Source organism: Pseudophryne corroboree, chromosome 1 (assembly GCF_028390025.1).
Source record: "Pseudophryne corroboree isolate aPseCor3 chromosome 1, aPseCor3.hap2, whole genome shotgun sequence".
NCBI lineage: Eukaryota > Metazoa > Chordata > Amphibia > Anura > Myobatrachidae > Pseudophryne > Pseudophryne corroboree.
In genome coordinates, this window is record NC_086444.1 from 77,547,619 (window position 1) to 77,572,095 (window position 24,477).

At 47.9% G+C, this 24,477-nt stretch overlaps 1 long non-coding RNA gene across 1 annotated transcript in view; it reads left to right on the top strand.

Moving 5' to 3' along the window:
- Positions 1–6,859, top strand: part of LOC134932774 (uncharacterized) — a 37,258-nt gene extending 30,399 nt beyond the window's left edge. The window contains exon 3 of the long non-coding RNA XR_010179546.1: positions 6,568–6,859. This is a non-coding gene — a long non-coding RNA (uncharacterized LOC134932774). The remainder of the gene's footprint in view (positions 1–6,567) is intronic.
- Positions 6,860–24,477: the final 17,618 nt, after the last annotated feature.

Genomic DNA, 24,477 nt, shown 5'->3' on the forward strand with positions numbered 1-24,477 from the left:
CTGCAGCCGGACAGGTATATATTATATTATGTAATGACTGATGACGGACCTGCTGGACTAGTGGCAGCAGCTTCAGCACGAGGTGGAAGTGGATCTTGATCTTTCCCTAATTTTGGAACCTCAACATTTTTGTTCTCCATATTTTAATAGGCACAACTAAAAGGCACCTCAGGTAAACAATGGAGATGGATGGATACTAGTATACAATTATGAATGGACTGCCGAGTGCCGACACAGAGGTAGCTACAGCCGTGGACTACCGTACTGTACTGTGTCTGCTGCTAATATAGACTGGATGATAATGAGATGTAGTATGTATGTATAAAGAAGAAAGAAAAAAAAACCACGGGTAGGTGGTATACAATTATGGATGGACTGCCGAGTGCCGACACAGAGGTAGCTACAGCCGTGGACTACCGTACTGTACTGTGTCTGCTGCTAATATAGACTGGTTGATAATGAGATGTAGTATGTATAAAGAAGAAAGAAAAAAAAACCACGGGTAGGTGGTATACAATTATGGATGGACTGCCAAGTGCCGACACAGAGGTAGCTACAGCCGTGGACTACCGTACTGTACTGTGTCTGCTGCTAATATAGACTGGATGATAATGAGATGTAGTATGTATGTATAAAGAAGAAAGAAAAAAAAACCACGGGTAGGTGGTATACAATTATGGACGGACTGCCGAGTGCCGACACAGAGGTAGCTACAGCCGTGGACTACCGTACTGTACTGTGTCTGCTGCTAATATAGACTGGATGATAATGAGATGTAGTATGTATAAAGAAGAAAGAAAAAAAAACCACGGGTAGGTGGTATACAATTATGGACGGACTGCCGAGTGCCGACACAGAGGTAGCTACAGCCGTGGACTACCGTACTGTACTGTGTCTGCTGCTAATATAGACTGGATGATAATGAGATGTAGTATGTATAAAGAAGAAAGAAAAAAAAAACCACGGGTAGGTGGTATACAATTATGGATGGACTGCTGAGTGCCGACACAGAGGTAGCTACAGCCGTGGACTACCGTACTGTACTGTGTCTGCTGCTAATATAGACTGGATGATAATGAGATGTAGTATGTATAAAGAAGAAAGAAAAAAAAAACCACGGGTAGGTGGTATACAATTATGGATGGACTGCCGAGTGCCGACACAGAGGTAGCTACAGCCGTGAACTACCGTACTGTGTCTGCTGCGACTGGATGATAAATAATGATATAAAAAATATATATATATCACTACTGCAGCCGGACAGGTATATAATTATATTATATAATGACGGACCTGCTGGACACTGTCTGTCAGCAGAATGAGTTTTTTATAGAATAAAAAAAAAAACACCACACAAGTCACACGACGAGTGTTTAACTTTTTCAGGCAATCACAATATAGTATACTATCTTGGTGGTCAGTGTGGTCAGGTCACTGGTCAGTCACACTGGCAGTGGCACTCCTGCCTGCAGCAAAAGTGTGCACTGTTTAATTTTAATAATATGTATGTAGTATGTACTCCTGGCTCCTGCTATAACCTATAACTGCTCCCCAGTCTCCCCCACAATTAAGCTGTGTGAGCACAGTCAGATATTATACATAGATGATGCAGCACACTGGGCTGAGCACAGATATGGTATGTGACTGAGTCACTGTGTATCGTTTTTTTCAGGCAGAGAACGGATTATATTAAATAAAACTGCACTGGTGGTCACTGGTCAGTGGTCAGTCACTAGTAAACTCTGCACTCTCTAGTACTCCTAAGCTCCAGTAAATCAAGTGTCTCTGTCTCAATCTCACTCTCTCTCTTCTAATCTAAATGGAGAGGACGCCAGCCACGTCCTCTCCCTATCAATCTCAATGCACGTGTGAAAATGGCGGCGACGCGCGGCTCCTTATATAGAATCCGAGTCTCGCGATAGAATCCGAGCCTCGCGAGAATCCGACAGCGTCATGATGACGTTCGGGCGCGCTCGGGTTAACCGAGCAAGGCGGGAAGATCCGAGTCGCTCGGACCCGTGTAAAAAAACATGAAGTTCGGGCGGGTTCGGATTCCGAGGAACCGAACCCGCTCATCTCTAGTTAAAATACGGCAGCTCTACGGAGCAGCTTTACTCCCCTTATGTGCTTCCAGTATATATTCTCTATTATGGCAGGCAATGAGTCATAACTCAACGGGCTGGAGGCAGCAGGATGAGATGGAGGAGTTATTGCTGTGATACATTCCTGATATTATGCTAGACCAGGCATTCCCAACCATGGTCCTCAAGGCACACTAACAGTGCAGGTTTTAGTGATATCCAGGCTTCAGCACAGGTGACTTAATTAGTAGCTCAGTTATTTTGATTTAACCATCTGTGCTGCAGCCTGGATATCACTAAAACCTGCACTGTTGGTGTGCCTTTAGGACCGTGGTTGGGAATGCCAGTGCTAGACCAAGGACACAAGGCTACCAAGATAAAAGGAATTATCACAACATATATGCATGACGTAAGGCAGACAATGAAGAGTGAAAAAAATCATATATAATCTTATCTACTGTTGAGATTCTTCCTTTTGTGCATACAGTATCTAATAACTGAAATTGGGGGAATGGATCATGTGTTATGACATCTTCTGTAGCAATGTGTGCCATTATCTACACAGCTATGTCTGAAGGGTACATTTACTGATAATAATACACTTCTATACTATTCCAAGGCTCTCATCATGAGTACATGCAATCTCTTATGCTCTAGACTGAAATAAGATGAATAATTGATAATTATAATAATAATAATTATTATTATTATGTGGCAGGAGAGGTACTTTGCCACATGTAAGCTACACACAGGGTCCTGGGGGTGGATGGGAAGCATGGATGGACCGGGTTCCCATCCATTTGGCCCAGACCAGGTCTTATAGGCTTCTTAGCCCAAGAAGCTGCTTCATCAGCCAGCACCTGGATGCTGGGTTTAAAGCAGAGTCTCTCCCATGAGTCAGGGCTCCTGAAGGCAGTTATACCGCTTTCACATCGCAAATGCCGGATCCCACCCGGTAAGAGAAATGTGTCCTTACCGGGTGGGATCCGGCATTTGCTCTGCTATGTTGGCTTTCCGACCCGGCAATATACCGGGTCGGTTGCCATAGCAGCGGGGGGGGGGAGCAGCGCTGGGAGATGAGCTCATCTCCTGCGCCGCCTCTCCCTGTGCTGTGAATGGGAACCGTGTCGCATCGACGCGGCTCCCATTCACACTGCGCCTGACCCGGTACTCAACCCGGGTATAATCCTTCTTTTATACCGGGTTGAATTACCGGGTCAGGCGACCCGCTAATTCTGACAAAGTGCTTTCACATCGCACACTGACCCGTGTCGACACGGCAATATGCCGTGTCGATACCGGGTTATTTGTGCGATGTGAAAGGGGTATTAGTGTCCAGGTGATAGGCCTGCTAGGGACAGTGGGATCCGGAGGGCTGGGACACTAGTGTCAAGATGTCGGGGCCTGAAGGGTTCCTTATTAAGTAAGAGGGAGTGAGGCAGGGCCTATCCTCCCTGGTTGTTTATACTAGATACAGTGATCTTTGTTTTATGTATATCTTTGTTTTTGAGCTACCTGAATAAAAGGTAATTGTTATTTTTGCACAAGTCTGGAGTCGGTCGTTGGTGGAATTTTTGTAGCAGAGCACATTCTAGCAAGACTCCTGTTACAATTATTATTATTATTATTATTATTATTATTATTATTATTATTATGCACATATAGGAGGTTATTCAGGTTTGTTAGCAAACCAAAACAAGCACACTAATGGGCAAAACCATGCTGCACTGCAAGTGGGGCATTACTAAAGAGGAGGAGGCCCGTTTGCAGGCTCCGTCTGGTCCCCCTCCACTTCAGCCGGCAGCGCTGTATTTCTGGGCATTAGGGTCCCTAGGGGACCATAGCGCTGTCCCAGAGTCTACAGCGCATGCACAGATCTCCGAGAAATTGGCGCTGCGGCCATTTTCCCAGTGATTTTCCTACTGCGCAAGCGTGAAACATGGGAAAATGGCGCCGCGCCACTTTCCCAGTGATTTCTGCAGCGCTGCTGCTGTGCCGCGGGATTCCTATACTTTCAATGGAAGTTTGGAGAGCTAAAAATCGGTACAGACCATAAAAAAAAGGTACTGTACCTATTAAAAAGGTGCAGTTGGAGGGTATGCAGTACACATACTGAAGTCCCTAAGAACAGTGCAGTTTTTTAGGTCTGTACCGGCCAAAAGGGTCCTTGTACCGGCATTCAGTGTCTGCCATTACAATGGAAGGCTAAGGAAGCGCTGCTTAGCCACGCCCTCTTTACCCATGACCACGGCCATTTTCCAATTTTGTACTGGTTTTCAGCTGGCCAATGTTGGAGGGTATGTAAGAAGCACTGGCGTATTTATAACACTGCACACCCTGTGCCCATATTTTTTCAATACTTACCCTCTGGAGTCGCATGTCAGCAGCTGCAGAGCTGTGGAAATCACTGCACGTTTCGCACATGTGCAGTAGGAAAAACAACAGTAAAATGGCTTCTACACACATCTGCACTAGACTCCGGGACAGTGCTAAGGTCCCCTAGTGACCCTAGTGCCCAGAGTCAACAGCGCTGAGGGCTAGAGAGGAGGTGGCCTTTAGGAGACTGCACGCGGGCCTCCTCCTCTCTTAAGACGCCTCTGGTAAGAAGGGAATACATCTTAGTGCATCTCACAGTATGGCAGCTGCTGCTGTCAGGGAGATCACAGTAGGAGGAACGGGTATGGGACTCAGGGTCGACAGTGTCTAGGTCGACACACAGGTCGACACAGGGAATAGGTCGACACGGCCATTAGGAGTGACATAAACAAGGTCAGTATGGAAAAAGGTCAACATGAGTTTTTTATGTTTTTTTGGTGGTGTTTTCTTCGTAAAGTGACCGGGAACCCCAATTAGTGCACCGCGTCCCCTCGCATGGCTCGCTTCGCTCGCCATGCTTCAGGCAAGATGCCTCGCTCTGCTACCGCTGCGCTCGCGTTCCCAATTGTAGTCCATGTGGATCGTAAAGCATGAAAAAGTTCAAAAAAAGAAAATAATTGTGAGAAACTCATGTCGCCCTTTTTCCATGTCAACCTTGTTCATGTCAACCTAATGACCGTGTTGACCTATTTCTAATGGCTGTCGACCTAATGGGTGTCGACCAAGACACTGTCGACCTACAGTCTGGATAGAGAGGAACAGAGATGGCAACATCAATGACAGCTGATTACCCTGAGACCAGCAGCTGAACCCAGATACTATTGATGACAACCTGAAAACAGCGCAGTCCTTCCTCAGCACCTCAGCGACACCCAGTCATTTCTCACATACGTCACAGGCTTGTAGGTTTCATGTTTGTAAACGGATGATTACGTGGGAGGCAGGGCACGGAGCTGATGATCTAAAGAGTAGTTACCCGTGCTGCCTGCATGCCTTGTTCATTACATATCACATAATGCCGTCAGTGTAGACATTTACTGAATTGCTAGCTTACTGTGACTCTAATGCCAGTCTAGGACTAGTGTCCCGGATAATCTGAAATGTAATAAATAGCTGATTTACTGGATAATTCTACAGTATAGGTTACAATTTACTTGTAGTGAAATGTTACTTTTCTGAGTGCTTCTCCTATGAAACGCTCAGCAATCTCTCAGTACTTAGGGGTCATTCCGAGTTGATCGCTCGTTGCCGATTTTCGCAACGGAGCGATTAAGGTTAAAATGCGCATGCGCTAAGTATTTTAACACAAAACTTAGTAGATTTACTCACGTCCGAACGAAGAATTGTCATCGTTGAAGTGATCGGAGTGTGATTAACAGGAAGTGGGTGTTTCTGGGCGGAAACTGACCGTTTTCTGGGAGTGTGCGGAAAAACGCAGGCGTGCCAGGATAAAACGCGGGGGTGTCTGGAGAAACGGGGGAGTGGCTGGCCGAACACAGGGCGTGTTTGTGACGTCAAACCAGGAACTAAACGCCCTGAGCTGATCGCAATCTGTGAGTAGGTCTGGAGCTACTCAGAAACTGCTAAGAATTTTCTATTCGCAATTCTGCTAAGCTAAGATACACTCCCGGAGGGCGGCAGCCTAGCGTGTGCAATGCTGCTAAAAGCAGCTAGCGAGCGAACAACTCGAAATTACCCCCTTAGTATTCGTTACTTAGTTGCTACATATATATGGCTTATCCTAGTAGGGGCATGACTGGGAATCTGCCAGAGATAGTTTCAGATTTGTGCAGCTGCAGAGATGTCTGCACTATCTCAGGGGTTGTTCTCTGCCCTGCCGTGGCAGTAAAACATATAATGGAACCCAGCAGCTGACTATAGCAAATTTCAACCCAATCCCGGGTATCCCGAAAATCACGCCATTGATCGTTTTTCAATCCCGATATCTGGGATTAAAATAACGGCCCGGTATTGGCCTTCCTAATCCTAGCCCTAACCCTCACCCTAATCATAACCTACACTTAGCCCTAATGCTAAAATCATCCAAAATTAGCTGTTGACATTCTATTGATGACATTTTGAACCTATAACATTTCCACATGTTCTGTAGGTAATAACCCCAGCCAGACGGGCTCACAATTACATATTAAAAACATTTCAGAGAGAATTTAGCCTGCAGGCTCTCAGTGAAATCTCAGTGAACAGTACAAGACCTGCTTTCCTGAAAGGTACAGTCATTCTGCAAACAAGTCGCACCTGAGCGCTGATTACATAGGAACGGACCGTTGCATACCTGATGCGTTTCTTTCAAAACATAGATATCTATCTCTGTGTAAACTATGTAATAATTTAAGTAATATCACTGTCATGTAAATGTATTACTGCATCGTAGATCAGTATTTCATCAGGGTCGCATAAAGTTGAAGCAGCCACAATTCTATTGGTCTGATTCTTCGTCGCAAGCAAACCACACGCATTGCCACTGTGCTCGTAGTTGAGCAATTATTTGCAACCGTGCAAAAAAAAAAAAAAGACAACCCCTACAGTGCATGCGTTACACAGTGTACACACAGCGGTGCTGCCGTGATTGGGTCAGACAGCATCAGAAATGGAGAAACAAAGTGGGTGGTGACTGGAAGGTGGCCTGACGGAAACGCAGGAAACGCAATAAAAGTCTGTCTGAGGAGTGTAACGGGGGTGCCGCACTCACCTCCTCTGCCCGTGGCCTCTCCTCTAGCAGTGCGCTGCCGCACAGTTGCTGCCAGTGTCTTGGCCGGCTCCGTCACTCCGTCCCCACTGATGCCAAGAGGACCAGGCTTAACAATGCCACGCCTCCTGCTAGCACCAGCGTGAACAGAGAGACAGACCCAGCACTAATACCAACAGCAAATGTGCATGCAGCAGCACACTGCCAAAAAAGTAGCCACGGGGCACAGGAGAAGTCAGTGTGTGTGCAAGGGGAAGGTCGGGCTCCCGGAGACGACCTGGGCCCCGTAGCAGCTGCACCTACTGTCCCTACGCCTATGCACCTCAGGGCTTATACATTCAGGAGCAGGCTACTACACCAGGGGAAGGTAATATTAGCATTTGCATATTATTGCTGCTGCAACTCCAGCAATAGACGCAAGAGCATTGGTGCAGCATCCATTCTGAATCAGGCCCTATACGTGAACAATAGGACAATTCTTGCATCTAGTTAACACCCTGCATGTAGCATTTTATTAGCTATAGAAAGATTCCTCTTTACTGTTCACATTCACCTGTACTCCCAGTCACCCCATTCCATTATCTACCAGGTCTCAGACCCACATCCATAACATTAACAAGGCACAAATTTGCCCTGTGCAGCTCCGCTTACTCAGCGTGCAACACCATGACATCACTCCTGTGATGTTATGACATTACACACAGGGGGTGGGGCCAGCAGCTTCAATAAGGACTGCAGATTGCCTATTTGGAGTGTCCGCAGGCTGTTCCATCCACACGTCGCACACCGCTTGTCTGATGCTGTGTGCCACGGCTGCAGGGCAGGACACTGTGCCAGGTCCAGTATAAAAGGCACAAACAGAGAAACACGGCTTCTTAAGGCCCATACACACTTGCCGATAAAATGAGCGACGTCGCTCATTTTCCCCCTCCCTGAGCGACGTTGGTCATTTTATCGTCAAGTGTGTATGCCGCCAGCGACGACCGATGCGCGGCCCCGTAGGTCGGCAACGATCGTCACTGTCGCCAGTGCATGCATGCAGGATCAGGACTGTCGTCCACGACCTGCATGCAGGGCTGGCGGAGGCGTGACGTCACTGAGCGATATGAGCGGTCATATCGCTCAGTGTGTACAGTCGGCCGTCTAATGTGTACGGACCTTTAGTCCCAGCTCCTCTGTAAGATGAGTTTGGATGTCAGCTAGTGAACTCCCTGTTAAAATTAATTTCTAAATAATAACAAAAATACAGTTAAACAAAATAATAATATTTAAGTGTCAAGTGTATATGTACAGTATGCATAGTTACCAGATCTTCTGTGTAAGCATTTGCTTTACCTTGTTGGTTCATATCCTCATCGTAGATAAATGAGTTAGGGTTGCTATTATGGTTAGAATAAGAAGAAAACCAGTATGCCGACAGTCTAACAATGTAAACATAACATCTGTGATGACACTCTGAATGATGACATGTTCAGTGTCTACATTACAACACATGTCAACCATGTCAACCAAATGCACTTGATATTTGCCCTGTGCTCTCGGGGGCATTTGAACCTACATTTTTAGTGCAAAATGTGTTTATTGAAAGACCAATTACAGTAACAAACAGTAACATACAGACAATCGTGGCGGAGAACATTGTCGTAAAATAACTGGAGGACTGTTAAGCCACCTTAGCCATTAGCAGAAAGGCCTATATCAAAGTAATATAACAACACAACACACAGATATATACTATTTGGAGGCAAACACATCATGTTGGTCGTGTTAATCAAAAACAAAAAGCTACGTGGAGAAGAAAAGGAAAGAAAAAGAAAAGCGGTACAGAGAGGAACAGAGAAGAAGAAGAAGAGGGGAAAGAAAAGAAGGAGCATCAGAAGCAAACTCAAATCAGGTTCAGGTTCAGGTCAGGTACAGAGTCAAGTTCACCTGGTCCATGCGCGGACCTCCTGCTAGCCATAGAGTGGAGAGCAGTACATTGAGGGAAGGAAGCGTCTATGAAGACGGGGGCGAGCAGGAAGCGAGGATGGACCTAAAGGTTGGGGAGTCTTTGAAAAGAAGCCAGTGGGCCCACTTGTCCCTGAAGGACGAGTAGTCTCCATCAGCGGAGGTCATTATATCATCTAAGTCCATGTATAAATCTATCCTGGTCAGCCAGTCCCTAACAGTTGGAGGAGAGGAGGAGCGCCAACGGACAGGGATCACCGCTTTGGCAGCGTTGTTGAGATGGCATAGCAGGGAGTGCTTGTAGCCCGAGACAGGTCTGGACGAGTAATGAAACAGCCAAAACAGAGGATCCTTCGGCACCGTCTCCCCCGTTATGTCAGCAGTGAGTGAAAGTACCTCCTTCCAATACGGTTGGAGTAAGGGACACGACCACCATATGTGGAGCGGGTTCCCTGGGCCGGAAGAGCAACGCCAGCAGGTGTCAGGGAGGCCCAGACCCATTTTAGAAAGAATGTCAGGGCACCTGTACCATCGAGAAATCAATTTGTACTGGGTCTCAACAACCAGTGTGCTAGGAGAGCAAGCATGGGCCAGTTTGAATATTTTCTCCCAGACATCATCCCCGAGCTCCCGTCCGAAGTCTCTGTCCCACGTCTCAGTATAGGATGGGAGAGTTGTGCTAGAGTCAGCCAAGAGCAGGTTATATAGCAGGGAGATAGAGTGAGTCAGGGGTGACGAACTGTCGCAGAGGCGCTCGAACGGCGTAAAGGCCGTGGGCCTCCCTCCCAGGTTACCTTGGGAGACCAAGAAGTGCCGAACCTGTAAGTAGCGCCAAAAGTCCCCAGGTGGCAAGTGCCATTTCGCCTGTATGTCCGAAAAGGAGACAACCCCGCCCCCGTCCACCAGCTGCCCGACCCTACAGAGGCCTAGGCTGAACCAGTGCTGAAAGGCCCGCGGATCCATTCCCGGGGGGAATCGTTCATTAAATAAGAAAGACATGTAGGAGGAAGTAGGCGAGGACACAGAGGCGAGTTTCCTCACCACCTTCCAGCATGCCAAAGTGGGGCCAACAGTGGGATGGGAGGTGGCTGGGAGGGTGATTAGCCACGGAGCAATGACGATAGGCAGGGAAAGAGCCTAGCTCTCAATCTGCACCCACTGTTTCGATGAAGCGGCTCTGGACCACCAAAGAATCCGTTGGAGGTGGCAGGCCTGATAATAACCGCGGATATCTGGCAGACGGAGGCCGCCCTTACCCCTCTGCCGAACCATCGTGGAGAACTTCAGGCGAGGTCTCTTGCCCCCCCAGATGAACTCTCTGAATAACCGTTGGATCTCCTTAAACCAAGTGGAAGGGATCAAAATCGGCAGGGTCTGCAGTAAGTATAGGATCCTAGGGAGAGAGTTCATCTTGAGGACCCCCAATCTACCCAACCAAGAAAAGGATTTGGAAGTCCATGACTGGAGGTCCGCACGGAGCTTGGCTAGAAGAGGAGTGAAGTTGGAGTCAAAGAGACGGGAAAGGTCCCTGGTAATAGTGGTCCCCAAGTATTTCAATTGAGAAGTGTGCCAGGTGAAGGGGAGTGCCGCTTGGAGCCCCGATACCATGGCAGGCGGGGCAGTAAGGTTCAGGGCCACAGATTTCGAATAATTGATTTTAAAGTTAGAGAGCTCGCCAAAGAGTTTGAACTCGGCCATCAGATTAGGCAAGGAAACAACAGGATTCGTGACTATAGCCAGTAGGTCATCAGCGAAGAGAGCAAGCTTATAGTCAGTATCCTGAAGCCTGATCCCAGAAATGTCAGGGTTCAACCTAATAGACCTAGCTAGGGCCTCCATGCAGAGAATAAAAATCATGGGGACAGAGGGCAGCCCTGCCGAGTTCCATTATTAATAGCGAACGACCCCGACAGGGAACTGTTAATCACGATTCTGGCCGAAGGGGAGGTATAGAGAGCCAAGATGCGATGCAATCAGATCGGACCCAAACCCATGTGCCGCAGCACTCCGGCCAGAAAGCCCCAGTATATTCTGTCAAACGCTTTTTCAGCGTCAGTGGATAAGAGGACTGCCGGGTAGCCCTGTAGGGAGGCATGGTGCATGAGTGCAATGATCTTGGACGTATTGTCCTTTGCTTCCCGGCCAGGGACAAACCCCACTTGGTCGCTATGTATAAGGGAGGGTAGGAGGGACCTGAGCCTATTGGCTAGGAGTTTGGCATAAAGTTTGACGTCCACATTAAGAAGGGATATAGGCCTGTAGCTGGGGCACAGGGTGGGGTCTTTGCCTTCCTTAGGTATGATTGCAATGTGAGCCTCAAGAGACTGCTTAGAGAAAGGATTAGTATCAGAAACCGTGTTGCAAGCGTCTAAGAGGAGAGGAAGCAGTTTGTCTCGAAAGGCCTTATAGTAAGTGATGGGGAATCCGTCAGGTCCCGGACTCTTCCCAGAAGGAGTAGATTTGATGGCCTCTTCAAGTTCCTGGGAAGTAAAGGGCCTTTCCAACGCCTCCCCCTCCTCCTCGGAGAGTTTAGGGAAGCCTGTCTTTGTGAGGTAAGTGCCCACGTCGCATGATCTAGCTCCGGTCGGGTCGGAAGAAGGGAGGTTGTAGAGGGAAGTGTAGTATGAACAGAAAGTCTCCGCGATCTTATCAGTGTCATGGAAGGAGTGCCCATGCACGTCTTTTATGGAGGGGATGAACGAGAGCGCCCTCCGGCTCCGGAGAGCCCGGGCAAGCATTTTGCCTGGCTTGTTGCCCCATCGATAATACCGATTGCGGCACTTCCGAAAGGAGAATTTCACTTTATCCAAAAACAATTTATTCAGAGACGAATGGGCAGAGAGCAGATCTATGTAGGTGTCCTGGGAGAGGGTAGCCTTGTGGGCAGCCTCGAGTGACTCTATTTGCCGCAGGAGTCCCTCAATTTGGCCCAGACGTTGATTCTTTAGATAGGAGCCCAACTGGATGCACTTACCCGGGATTACGCATTTATGGGCCTCCCAGACCGTCAAGTCAGAGACCTCGGGAGAGACGTTGCACGTGATATACATATCAAGGGCTTCATCAAGTTGGGCTTTGCAATACGGGTCATGCAGTAGAGATTCGTTGAAGCGCCACGAACGTCGCTGGGCGAATGAGGGTCTGACGGCAATGTCAAGTCGCACTGGGCCGTGGTCGGACCATGTTATTTGGCCAATGGTAGCGTCACAGGCCAGGGACAGATGTCTATGACCAAGAAGAATAAGATCCAGTCTGGAATAAGAGCGGTGAGGGACTGAAAAATGCGTGTAATCCCGGTCAGACGGGTGGAGAATACGCCAGATGTCTGCCAGCTGATGGAGGTGTAACAGGCGTCCCACCTTCCCGGACAAGCGGCGTTGCGGTGGCGTGGGCCCAGAGGAAGTGTCAAGGTTGCAGTCAAGAGTCAAATTGAAGTCGCCTCCCACAATCAGGATCCCCTGTTTCAGCGCGTCCACCCTGTCCAAAACAGCCTTGAGGAAGGCAAATTGACCTTGGTTAGGGGCATATATGTTGACAATGGTAAAAGTTGTGTTGAAGATTGAGCAAACAAGTACGAGGCATCTCCCCTCCTCCAACCTGTGAACCACAACATTGGTGACGGGTAGGTGTTTAGCGAAAAGGATGGCTACTCCCTTGGACTTAGAGTGGGAATAATTACAATAGTACGCGGTGGGGAAGAACCTATTTCTCATATGGGGGGCCGAGGGAGAGTGCCGGAAGTGGGTCTCCTGAACTAGGACAATATCTGCCTTCTCCGCGTGAAATGAGCGGAGGGCACCGGCTCTCTTCTCAGGGACATTTAGACCCCTAGCGTTTATCGAGAGAATCCTAAGTGTGGAAGCCATGCGTCAAAGAGGTAGGGGGCATCTGAGCTCTAAGGCCGTGGGCCAGGTGAAGAAAGGAAAAGGAAGAAGACAGGAGAAAATAAAGGAAAGAACGAAGAGAGAGAAGTGTCAAGAACCAGAAAAGAAAAAAACGACAGACCAAAGTAGGTCGGACAGTAAGATACCGCAGCCGGACAGGGATGGGACCATAAGGGTGTCCTTGTCTCGGAAAAACCATAGCGGCAGAGGGCACAGTAGGGGCTCGCGGCCCCGCCATCCTAACATCAAACATTAGAAGTAGAACAAAAGCAATCAAGTGAACCGGTCTTGTGTAAACAGTACAAAAGTGTTGCTGTAGGGAGAAACAATTACAGCAGTACAATAATAGTAACAGCAGCAAAAGAAATAGGGAAAAACTAAAAGGGTCCTTAGAAGGTGAGGAGGAGGGACGGGATAGGGAGGGAGAGGGAGGGGAAAAAAAGGGGGGGGGGAGGTAGAAGGAGGGAGGGAAGAATAGCACAATAAAACAGGGGTCAAGAGGCAAAAATCAACTGAGAAACTAAACAGTGGAGTCCGGCAAGGAGGGTCTGACTTCAAACCCGGCAGAAGAGGCCATCAAGGCCGTAACACGAAGAAAAAAGAACCAACACGACCCTACAGCCGGGCCCTTATCAGGTAGCGTCGAACACTTGGGGGGGGTCTTCGCCCTTGGATTTCCTCTTCGGATTCTGGACTTTATGCCACCGTTCTCTCCTGGGTGGGTTGGCAGAGGCCAAGGCGGGAAGAGTGAAAGCTCGCCAGTCCGGAAGGGAAACATCCCCTAGTCTCAGTGTGGAGCAGAATCCAGGTAGATCTTCCAGAGATTGGAGACGGAGGGCCTTGCCAGCATTGGAGACTTGCAGGGAAAACAGGAATCCCCACCTGTACTTTAGGCCATGTTTGCGTAATGCTTCGGTCAAAGGCTTCAACATCCTTCTCTGTTGGAGCGTACGCCAGGAGAGGTCTTGAAAGATTTGGATGCGGGTACCGTTAAAATCGACTCCTTCCAAGTCGCGCACCTTACGAAGAATCTCCTCTTTCTGTGAGAAATAGTGGAGCCTATAGATGACATCCCTCGGCGGATCAGAGGACGTGCCTTTCGGCCTAAGGGCTCTGTGTGCACGGTCGAATTCAATCGTATCAGAGGGATCCAGGCCCAGGATTTCACCGAATATTTTGGTGAGCCCGTCGACGAGGCCGGATGGAGGCACCTCTTTCGGAAGGCCCGGACCCTAATATTATTCCGACGGCCTCTGTTGTCCAGGTCGTCGAGCTTGTTCTGCATCGTTGCCATGTCCGCCCCCTGCTGAGCGACCGTATCTCGAAGCTGGATAAGTCGGTCTTCAACTGTGTCCCTTTCCTCTTCCAAAGAGACGACTCTAGTGCCCAGGTGTTTAATATCAGATTGCACCGACGAGATCTGGGCCTGAATGGAGTCCTGGAGTCGGCATTCGAGGGCTTGCATATCTTGTTTGGAAGGAAGGGAGCGGACATGAGTCAGAATTTCCCCTATCTCACCCCTCAATTGGGTCATTTGAGCCCGAAGATCACCTGTTGTGGGGGAGGAAGCCATCGTAGCCGGGTCAGTACCCACAGCAGGTACAGGTGGAGAGGGATCAGCAACCGGCGGTACAGATAAGTAGGATCGGAGGTTCGACTGAGACGAGGTACTACGTGTAGACCGAGCGGATTTTCCCTGTTGATTTTTCTTGCCTCTGGCCATCAGAAGAGGGGGTGGAAAAGGACCATATCAGGAGGACAACACCATGTTCGCAGCAGGGTGGATGGCGGATGGCGGGGGGCACATTTCCCCCACTAGTGGAACAGCATAGCCAGTGGAGAGCGGCCACACTCACATCCCGTCAGCGAGCCCGGGGCAGGAGCACATAAGCATGTAAATGAGGAGCAGTCCAGTTACAGTGAGGTGCGGGTACAGTAGCAACAGAATGAGGCGGGGGCCCCAGCGTAGTACCCCGCGAGGGTATCGGGCATTGGGGGGCGCAGACACACAGCGGGGCAGCTGGGCACCACTGAGCCCCCACCAGACCACCAAGTGCAGGTGCCACTCGGAAGGCTGAGATCAACCAGATAGCGGGGGGGTGGCGAGAGCAGTGCCGACACCAAGGGGCCTTCCTAGGAGCACCCAGTGTCTGCCGACCCAGCAAGGAGAGCAGTAGGGGGCGCACAGCGCGACCAGGCAGCCTATGGGGAAAAGGGCCCAACCTGGCACAGTAAGTGTTAGCAGTCGCCCGCGCTCCCCCAGGACCCGGGCATGCAATGACTGGCAGCTGGCCGTGGAGCACACCAGCCCAGTCTCCCCCACAGGCAGCCCACGGGACCCCCGCAGCAGCGCGCAAGACGACAGCCGCGTCTCCCGCTGATGGAGCCCCGGAGCCCTCACCGCAGAGCGGACTGGTACAGAGGAAGCCGAGGAGTCCGGGTGGCAGATCTCACAGCGCCGCGGGACTCTGGCGGCCGGGCGGAAGGAGGAGGCAGGGGGGGAAGCCCGTCAGGCGTCCCGGCGGCTCCGGAGGGACAGCAGGCGCGGCGGCCGCAGACGGAGCCCCAAGCGAGGAGCACACTCACCCCGGCAGACAGGTTCGGATCTCCTCTCCCCAGGTAATGCACAGGGGGTCCGGGCAGCTCCGCAGAACGAGGGCAGGGTCCGCCAGCACTCGATTCCCGGCAGGGATGCACCTCCGGAAGGCCAGTCCGGGCCTTCACCGAACTCCAGGCCCCGGCTTCCGTCTGGGGGAAAGGCCGCAATCCGCAGGAGCACTTAAAAGCGCTCCCCGACTCCGCGGGTCCCCCAGACACCAGCAGCCAGGCATGAAAGGACACAGGGGGGCCTCTGGCAAACTTCGGGGGCAGATAGGGGTTTTAACAACACTAAAAGGGCTATGCCTGCAGGAGCAGAGGAGAAGCACAACCACCCCCCACACCTGCCAGGCCACCGAACCTACATTTTTAAATGCAAAGGAAATGCCTGTGGGCATACCTCCCAACTTTGCCCCCTTCCAAAGAGGGACACACGCGCGGCGAATTCGCGTGCGCTCCCCAAAAGGGGTGTGGACTATGAAAAGGGGGCGTGGATTCGCGGGAGGACCCGCGATCGCGAGCCATGCCCCGTTTTCGTCACTGAGGGGTCATGCCCAGCGCTCTGTGAGCCACTGGCATGCCCCCTCTCCCCCTGTCTGCACTGAATAGACGCTGTGCGCATGCGCACAGTGTCTATTCACCGCTGCAGGGCAGCGACAGACAGAGCCTCCCAACTGTCCCCCCCACCGCGGGACACTGCGGCCCGCGGGTGGGACAGCGGGACAGTCCCCAAAAAATGGGACTGTCCCGCGAAAATCGGGACAGTTGGGAGGTATGCTGTGGGTATTGGAGGGAGGGAAACTTGATACCCCAAATCACTGGCGTATCTATAAAGGGTGCAGAGTGTGTGGAGCACACAGGCTCCTGGGTCCAGAGGGGCTCACACCTAACACCCTGCACCCATTTCATTACACATACCTCTCCGAAGCCCGACGCTGGCTGGTGCTGCAGACAGGGATCACGGGGAAAATGGCGCAGATTTGCAGTAGAGAAGTTTCTGGGAACATAAGCTACAGTCTGCACTGCCAGAGAGAAGGGTGTCAGCACGGAGTCAGCCCATGGATCCTTTCCGCTCTTATACCACCCCTACTCCTAACTCAGCCATCACTTACTGGTCAACTAATGCAATAACTATAGCAGGAATTGAAGGCGATTGCACTTCCTGTGTACAGGAGCGGTGACAATGGGGAAGATGGATGGGAATGGCCATGCTGATTGCAGCAGCCAGGGCCAGACTGCCTATCTGGCACTTATGGCAAATGCCAGAAGTTCCGGTCTGCTGATGGGCTGTCCAGCCATGTAGAGAGACTGGGGTTAGCCGAGCAGCTCAGCCTCCAAGAGCTGTGTTCGACTGCCCAGCTAACATAGATGGTTGGCCAAGTAGCTCTGCCTCCCAAGAGAAGGGGGTATGTCATGAGGCCAGTTCCCCTTTGACTCACGGCACACCCCTGTGAGTCATGACCACACCCACTTCTTTTTGCACAATAAAACACCAGGGCTGTATAACAGCCCCGGTCCGTCCCTGGTAGCAGCATAATTGTTTCCTCCTCTAAGAGAAGAAAAGGGTTAAGGTATAGCTATTACCAGTTTTCTTGCATGATACTTCCTTCATTGTGTTAGTTCTATTGCACTTAACCCTCAGTCAGGCGCAGCTGGCCTGACAGGCGCCGCAAAGCTGTTCTCGCTCCCCCCGCTATCCCTCCTAGTACCTTCCTATCTCTAGGTGCTGTTTGAAACCCCCCTAGTCAGTTTTCCCGCCGGCTGCGTGGAGTGCAGTAGTGACCCTCCTGGCCTCTCAGGCACACTGCGCCCAAACTCCTCCCAATTTTGAAAGTTAGTTTTTCCTTTTATTTTCAACTATTAATTGTTTATTTTGCTCATTTTATGAATGAAAATGACAAAGGTTGTGGATATTATGTGGAAATATGTAGGTTTGTCCAGGGGGGCCTCTCAGGCACACTGCGCCCAATCTTATACTCATGTTCGTGTTTTGTCCTTTCTGCTTCAGATTTTCTGCTGAAATGGGCCGTAAAACCTACGATTTCCCTCTTTGTACGTCCTAGTGAAGGTCACTGATCACTTTAAGAGTGTTAGAATTGAGTTAATTAGGTGCTAATGACGATTTTCTAACAGACGCCTGTCAGGCGCACCGCGCCTGAACCCGGGAGTCCCAGAGGTGCGCCTGACGGAGGGTTAATGGATCAATAGGAGGTAAGCAAACCATCTGATGACTCAAACTAACTGAAACAGTTCGCAGTATTGAGCTTGTGATCAGGAATACTGTCTATGTATGCTTATTGCAGCAATGAGGATAAAAAAACATCCTCACATGGCTGCAACAGCATATTTCTGATCAGCAATCCAATTCTGTGTGTAAGCCATTATGACAGAATATTCCCCAACGTCTGCTGAATGACTAAAGCTTCTTTTCTGTATGGACATACTGTAGCGCTATGCTCAGATTATTGTTTTACATGTTAAATACATATCTATGGAGGGACAGAAACAGCTTAAATGTCTGAGAAAAGAGAGCCTTCCATCTGAAGGAAAAAGACTCCACCTGCCATCATCTCAGAGCTCCTGAAGACGCAGTACTCAGTGACGTGCGGTGGGGTGAGGCAGGTGAGGCAGAGCCTTTCCTGTCATACTAACGTTTGTGCCAGAGTTTTGACTGTATAAAGTATATGAAAAATACACAGAATATGTTTGGAATATCTTCTTTGTATTATTCTAATAATTTTTATAGCCAAAACCTTGGAGTAAAAAGTCTATGGCAGGTGAGCAGTGCCTCACCTGGTTATCTTCTCCACACATCTCTGATCAAAACTCACCAAATTTCCAGGAGTCCGCCGCGCCGCCGCATTGCGGTGCAAGCGCAGTACAGACCTGATCGCCTGCTGTGCAAAAACGCACAGCAACGATCAGGTCTGAATTGCCCCCTGAAAACCTTTGGGACCCATTAAATTCTGCAGATGCAATGTGCCTCTCCTGAAAGGCACAATCTGGTCAGCCACATCGCAGGCTTTTCCTCCCACCCCATAGAGATGCACAGTGCACACTTGCAAAGTTAAAGGAGTCATATATAGCGGATATCTGCCAACACACAATTGATGTAATCTGTAGCGGTTATAAAAAAACAGCAGGTGCCAAACATAGTGTAGAGTCAATTTGATACACACTATATATAAAATAATAAAATTAGGCAGAAGGGGGCAGCCATTACAGTTGTGCCTAGGGGCACCCTGTTTTCTAAATTCACCCCTGGCCATACGGAGCCCCACATTAGCCGTATAGAGCCTCACATTAGCCGTACAGTACCTTATATTAGCCAGACGGAGTCTCACATTAGACGTTCGGAATCTCACATTAGCTGTATGGAGCCTCACTTTAGCCGTGCACAGCCTCACATTAGCTGTATTGAACCTCACATTATCTGTATTGATCCTCACATTAGCTGTACGGAACCTCACATTAGCCGTACAGAACCTCATATTAGCCGTCCGAAATCTCACATTAGCCATACAGAGTCTCAGATTAGCCGTACGGAACCCCACATTAGCTGTATTGAACCTCACATTATATGTATTGAACCTCACATTAGCTGTCCGGAATATCACATTAGCCGTACGGAACCTCACATTAGCCGTACGGAACCTCATATTAGCCGTCCAAAATTTCACATTAGCCATACAAAGTCTCAGATTAGCAGTATGGGACCCCACATTAGCCGTATGGAGCCTCACATTAGCCGTACACAGCCTCACATTAGCTGTACGGAACCTCACATTAGCCATACGGAACCTCACATTAGCCATACGGAGTCTCACATTAGCCATACAGAACCTCACATTAGCCGTATGGAACCTCACATTTGCCGTACGGAATCTCCCATTAGCTTTATGGAACCTCACATTAGACATACAGAATCTCACATTAGCTGTATGGAACCTCACATTAGACATACGGAATCTCACATCAGCTGTATGGAACCTCACATTAGCCATACGGAGTCTAAGATTAGCCATATAGAACCTCACATTAGCCATATGGAAGCTCACATTTGCCGTACGGAATCTCACATTAGCTGTATGGAACCTCACATTAGACATACGGAATCTCACATCAGCTGTATGGAACCTCACATTAGACATACGGAATCTCACATCAGCTGTATGGAACCTCACATTAGACATACGGAATCTCACATCAGCTGTATGGAACCTCACATTAGACATACGGAATCTCACATCAGCTGTATGGAACCTCACATTAGACATACGGAATCTCACATCAGCTGTATGGAACCTCACATTAGCCATACGGAACCTCACATTAGCCATACGGAGTCTCACATTAGCCATACGGAACCTCACATTTGCCGTACAGAATCTCCCATTAGCTTTATGGAACCTCACATTAGACATATGGAATCTCACATTAGCTGTATGGAACCTCACATTAGACATATGGAATCTCACAGCAGCTGTATGGAACCTCACATTAGACATACGGAATCTCACATCAGCTGTACGGAACCTCACATTAGCCATACGGAACCTCACATTAGCCATACGGAGACTCACATTAGCCATATAGAACCTCACATTAGCCATATGGAAGCTCACATTTGCCATACGGAATCTCACATTAGCTGTATGGAACCTCACATTAGACATACGGAATCTCACAACAGCTGTATGGAACCTCACATTAGACATACGGAATCTCACATCAGCTGTATGGAACCTCACATTAGACATACGGAATCTCACATCAGCTGTATAGAACCTCACATTAGCCATACGGAACCTCACATTAGCCATACGGAGTCTCACATTAGCCATATGGAACCTCACATTTGCCGTACGGAATCTCACATTAGCTGTATGGAACCTCACATTAGCATGAAATTGGATTCTATGGTTACGCTCAGAAATAGTCCCTTTGAGTCTGACTCACAATCAGGCCCTCTGCATTCATTAAATAAAGGTCCCATTGTATCTCTTCCCTTCTGACTAATGTATGAAAAATGAAACCATTCTGTTAAAAAATGTATTTATTCTGCTGTTAAGCAAAATATCTTATAGGGTCAGTTTTATTGAGAAAACAGATGAGTCAGGTGGGCGGATTTCACAATTTCCATTCCAGACTATTAGTTACAGTATGATGACCTGAGATGCTGGAAGACATCTTGGCTGTATAATCAGCCTCATGTGTACATGTTACGCAGTTACCACCTTATTCAAATCAATTTCAAACTACAATTAGATATGTGCGGTTTTCCAGAAATCCTAATCCACCCAAATGTTGTGGATCTGAACCACCCAAATGTTGTGGATCTGAACCGACCAAAACCCGGTTTGGGATCCACGGACGATCGGATTCAGTTCGGAACTTCCTGCAGTTCAGAATATGTATTTTAAATCTGAATTTTGGGTCTTAGATTGCAAAAAATCCATGTTTTTAGCTGTTTTAAACTTTTTTATTATTTTTATCAATCAGTATCAGTTATTTTAAATTGATTTTTAATAGAGATCTAAGTGTCATTGGTTCGGATTTTGGTTTTGTTTAAAATTGATAAAAAAATTGATAAATTATTGATAAAAATCTATAAAAATTTATAAAAACAGCTAAAAGCATGTAATTTTTGCTATCCGAAATTCAGATTTAAAATATGAATTCCGAACTACATGAAGATCCGAACCGGGACTTGGTCCGGATCAAATCTCCTTGGGAGATCCAGACCTGGTTTTGGTTCTGTTCAAATCCACAAAATTTGGGTGGATTCGTATTTCTTGAAAATCGAACAGCAACAAAACCCGAATCCGAACCAAAACACTAGAGGGTGGTTTTGCCAAAACCAAAATACGATGATGAATTAGAATCATAACCAAAACATGGGGGACCGCGCACATCTCTAACTACAATATAATGTTATTAAACCAATACCTGCAGTTATTCAGCAGATTTCTGCTCCCTTGGGATTGACTGCTATGATGTAATTATGGTTTTGTCCCCGTTTCTTACTGTAATTGGCAGACTGGGGAGGTTGTTCATGTTTGTTAACAAACAAAAAAAAGCACACTAATGGGCAAACCATGCTGCGCTGCAGGTGGGGCAGATGTAACATGTGCAGAGAGAGTTAGATTTGGGTGGGTTATATTGTTTCTGTGCAGGGTAAATACGGGCTGCTTAATTTCTACACTGCAATTTAGATTTCAGTTTGAACAGACCTCACCCAAATATATATCTCTCTGCACATGTTACATTTGCCCCACCTGCAGTGCAACATGGATTTGCCCATTAGTGTGCTTTTTTGGTTTGCTAACAAACCTGAACAAGGCCCAGAGACGGCCAATTTCAATACCGTAAAATTTTGTAAACGCAGTAGCACTTTTTATATAAATAAGATATACTGTAGGGAGGTTTCTTAATACTTCTGCATGCTTGCACCTTCTCTGGCTTATACTGTCAACGCCGCCGTGACTGGAATACTAATTTTGTGATCATTTTCTGGGCCGCACACTACGGCTGAACTTCTATCTGGTAACGAGAGAAAAGGAAAAAGAAGGGAAAGATTAGTAAGTCAGATTACATCGCTGCCCTCAAATAGACAGCAGCCCTTACATTGTATATTTATTTCAGCAATGCGAAACTAATCCCGACACTCGAGACACTCTTGAGCTCTTTCCCTGCAAACACGCAGTAGCTGCTGGACGGGAGCTGATGATTGACTGATGCAAACTTGAATCATGTTCCTGTTACACAGTGGACTTCTGGAGATGTGTTGCATGACTGGAAGAAAGGGAAACTTGTTACATGCCTGAACCTTAATAGGTGGTGTTCCAGATCTCAGCCCACTCTGACCCAGAAACATTAGAACACTGTTCCTTTAAAAGTTAAAGATGTTAAAGGTTGGGTGTAAGGTCACTAAGAAACACTAGCAGGGTATGAAGTGATGAGTGTTGATAACAATGGGAAAAGATGTACACAGGAAGGTCGCTCAGTGCCTAGGTAGAACAAGTACTGTACATTATATCTTCTTCCTCTTCTGAGAACTATGGCACAATAAAGTTTGTAGTTGTTTGGTATTGTACTATGATAACACAACTGATAACATAGATATTACAAAATGCCTCAAAGCATAAGTACATTTTTGGACAAGGGACATATATGTGTGGAGTTTGCATGTTCTCCCCATGTTTGCATGAATTTCCTCCAGGTTCTCTGATTTCCTCCCATGCTCCATAAAACTTGTAGGAGGAAGCCTGGAGACCCTTACCCTTTTGCCCTAGCTTTGGCAAAGGGGGACATGAAGATTCTTGTTCACATCACTGGGGCGTTTTGACTTCGAGCGGATGGGGGTGACTGGAGCACGCACCTCGGGCTTCAATAAATTGATTTTTTTTTAAATCGGTTCTTATCAGTTTAATATTTAATACGCCCCCTAACAGGGAGCCATATATTAAATGGATTTTTAGAAAAGGGAGAAATTAAAAGAAACTAGACTGAAAGCTCCGTTGGGATTGATATGAATGGCAAATAGTCCCTGTACAGTGCTGTGTAATTGGTGACACTTTGTAAACAATAAAAATATGTTTTTTTCTCGTTAGAAATATTGTTGATTAAAAGCTATTTACAGTATATAGCGCACACATATTCACATCAGTCCCTGCCCCAGTAGAATTTACTATCTATAATCCCTATCACATGTATTAAAGGTAAGTAATTATGTTTTTGCTACATTTAAGGGGCCAACTACAGTATATAGTCCATACTGGTAGTAAACATAGTGCATATCGCACTGTGTGTATACAGCTTTGGGGTTGATCAAGGGAAATTACACAGTGCAAATCTGCCACATAGGCAGAATCGCACTGTGTGCATCAGGGCTTAAAGTGGTCCTGGAGAGGTGGTGGAACTCATTTATTATTTATTCACGTTGTGCTACACAATGGTACCCTTTATACACGTTATGCCACACAGTAGTGCCCCTTATATACAATTCCCACAGTAGTTGTGCCCCTTACTCATAATGCCCTCAGTTGTAGTGCCCCTTACCCATAACGACCACAGTAGTGCTGCTTATACACATAATTCCCACAAAAGTGCTGCTTATACACAAATGCCCACAGTAGTAGTGCCACTTATATACAGAATGTCCACAGTAGTAGTGCCCCTTACACATATTGACCACAGTAGTGCCACTTATACACATAATGCCTACAGTAATGCCCCTTATACACATCTCTGCCTCTGTCAATCCAGCAGCTCACCACCTGTGTCCCAACAGCAGCTCCATGCCCTGTATTCCTCCAGCAGCTTCCCCACCTCTCTTGTCTCTCCAGCCCCTTTCATCTTGTCTTCAAGATGCAAAGAGCCTACTCCTCTTCATGGCTCGTCTTCACTTCAGCAACAGTGTCAGCATGACATCACATACGTTGTGCCGAAAAAGGATGCCATTCCAACCTGAGGAGGGGATAAAAGCTGTAGATGGAGGAGGACCATGGAGCCACCAGGACCTGAGAAAGGGGAAGGTGGCTGCAGCTCATCAGTAACACTGCTGCCACCTTTATCATTGAGTGACGTAGGTGATGGGGCAGGCTTTTCTTTTGGAATTACTGTGCAGGGCAATGTAGGAGGTGGAACTAGTTCCCCCTACCACTACAGGTTGTGGAACTCAGTTCCACCTCGTTCCACCCCACTTTAACCCCTGTTGTGTATGGCTCTAGATTAGGCAGATTGGGTATGTATTGTGTCTAATATCAGCATATCAGTCCAGAATGCTCTGCATCCAATGGGTGGAATTATCTTGTATACATAATAAAACAATAAATGGAGTGGATACAGAGTAGGATAATACTACACATTATATAGGATTTAT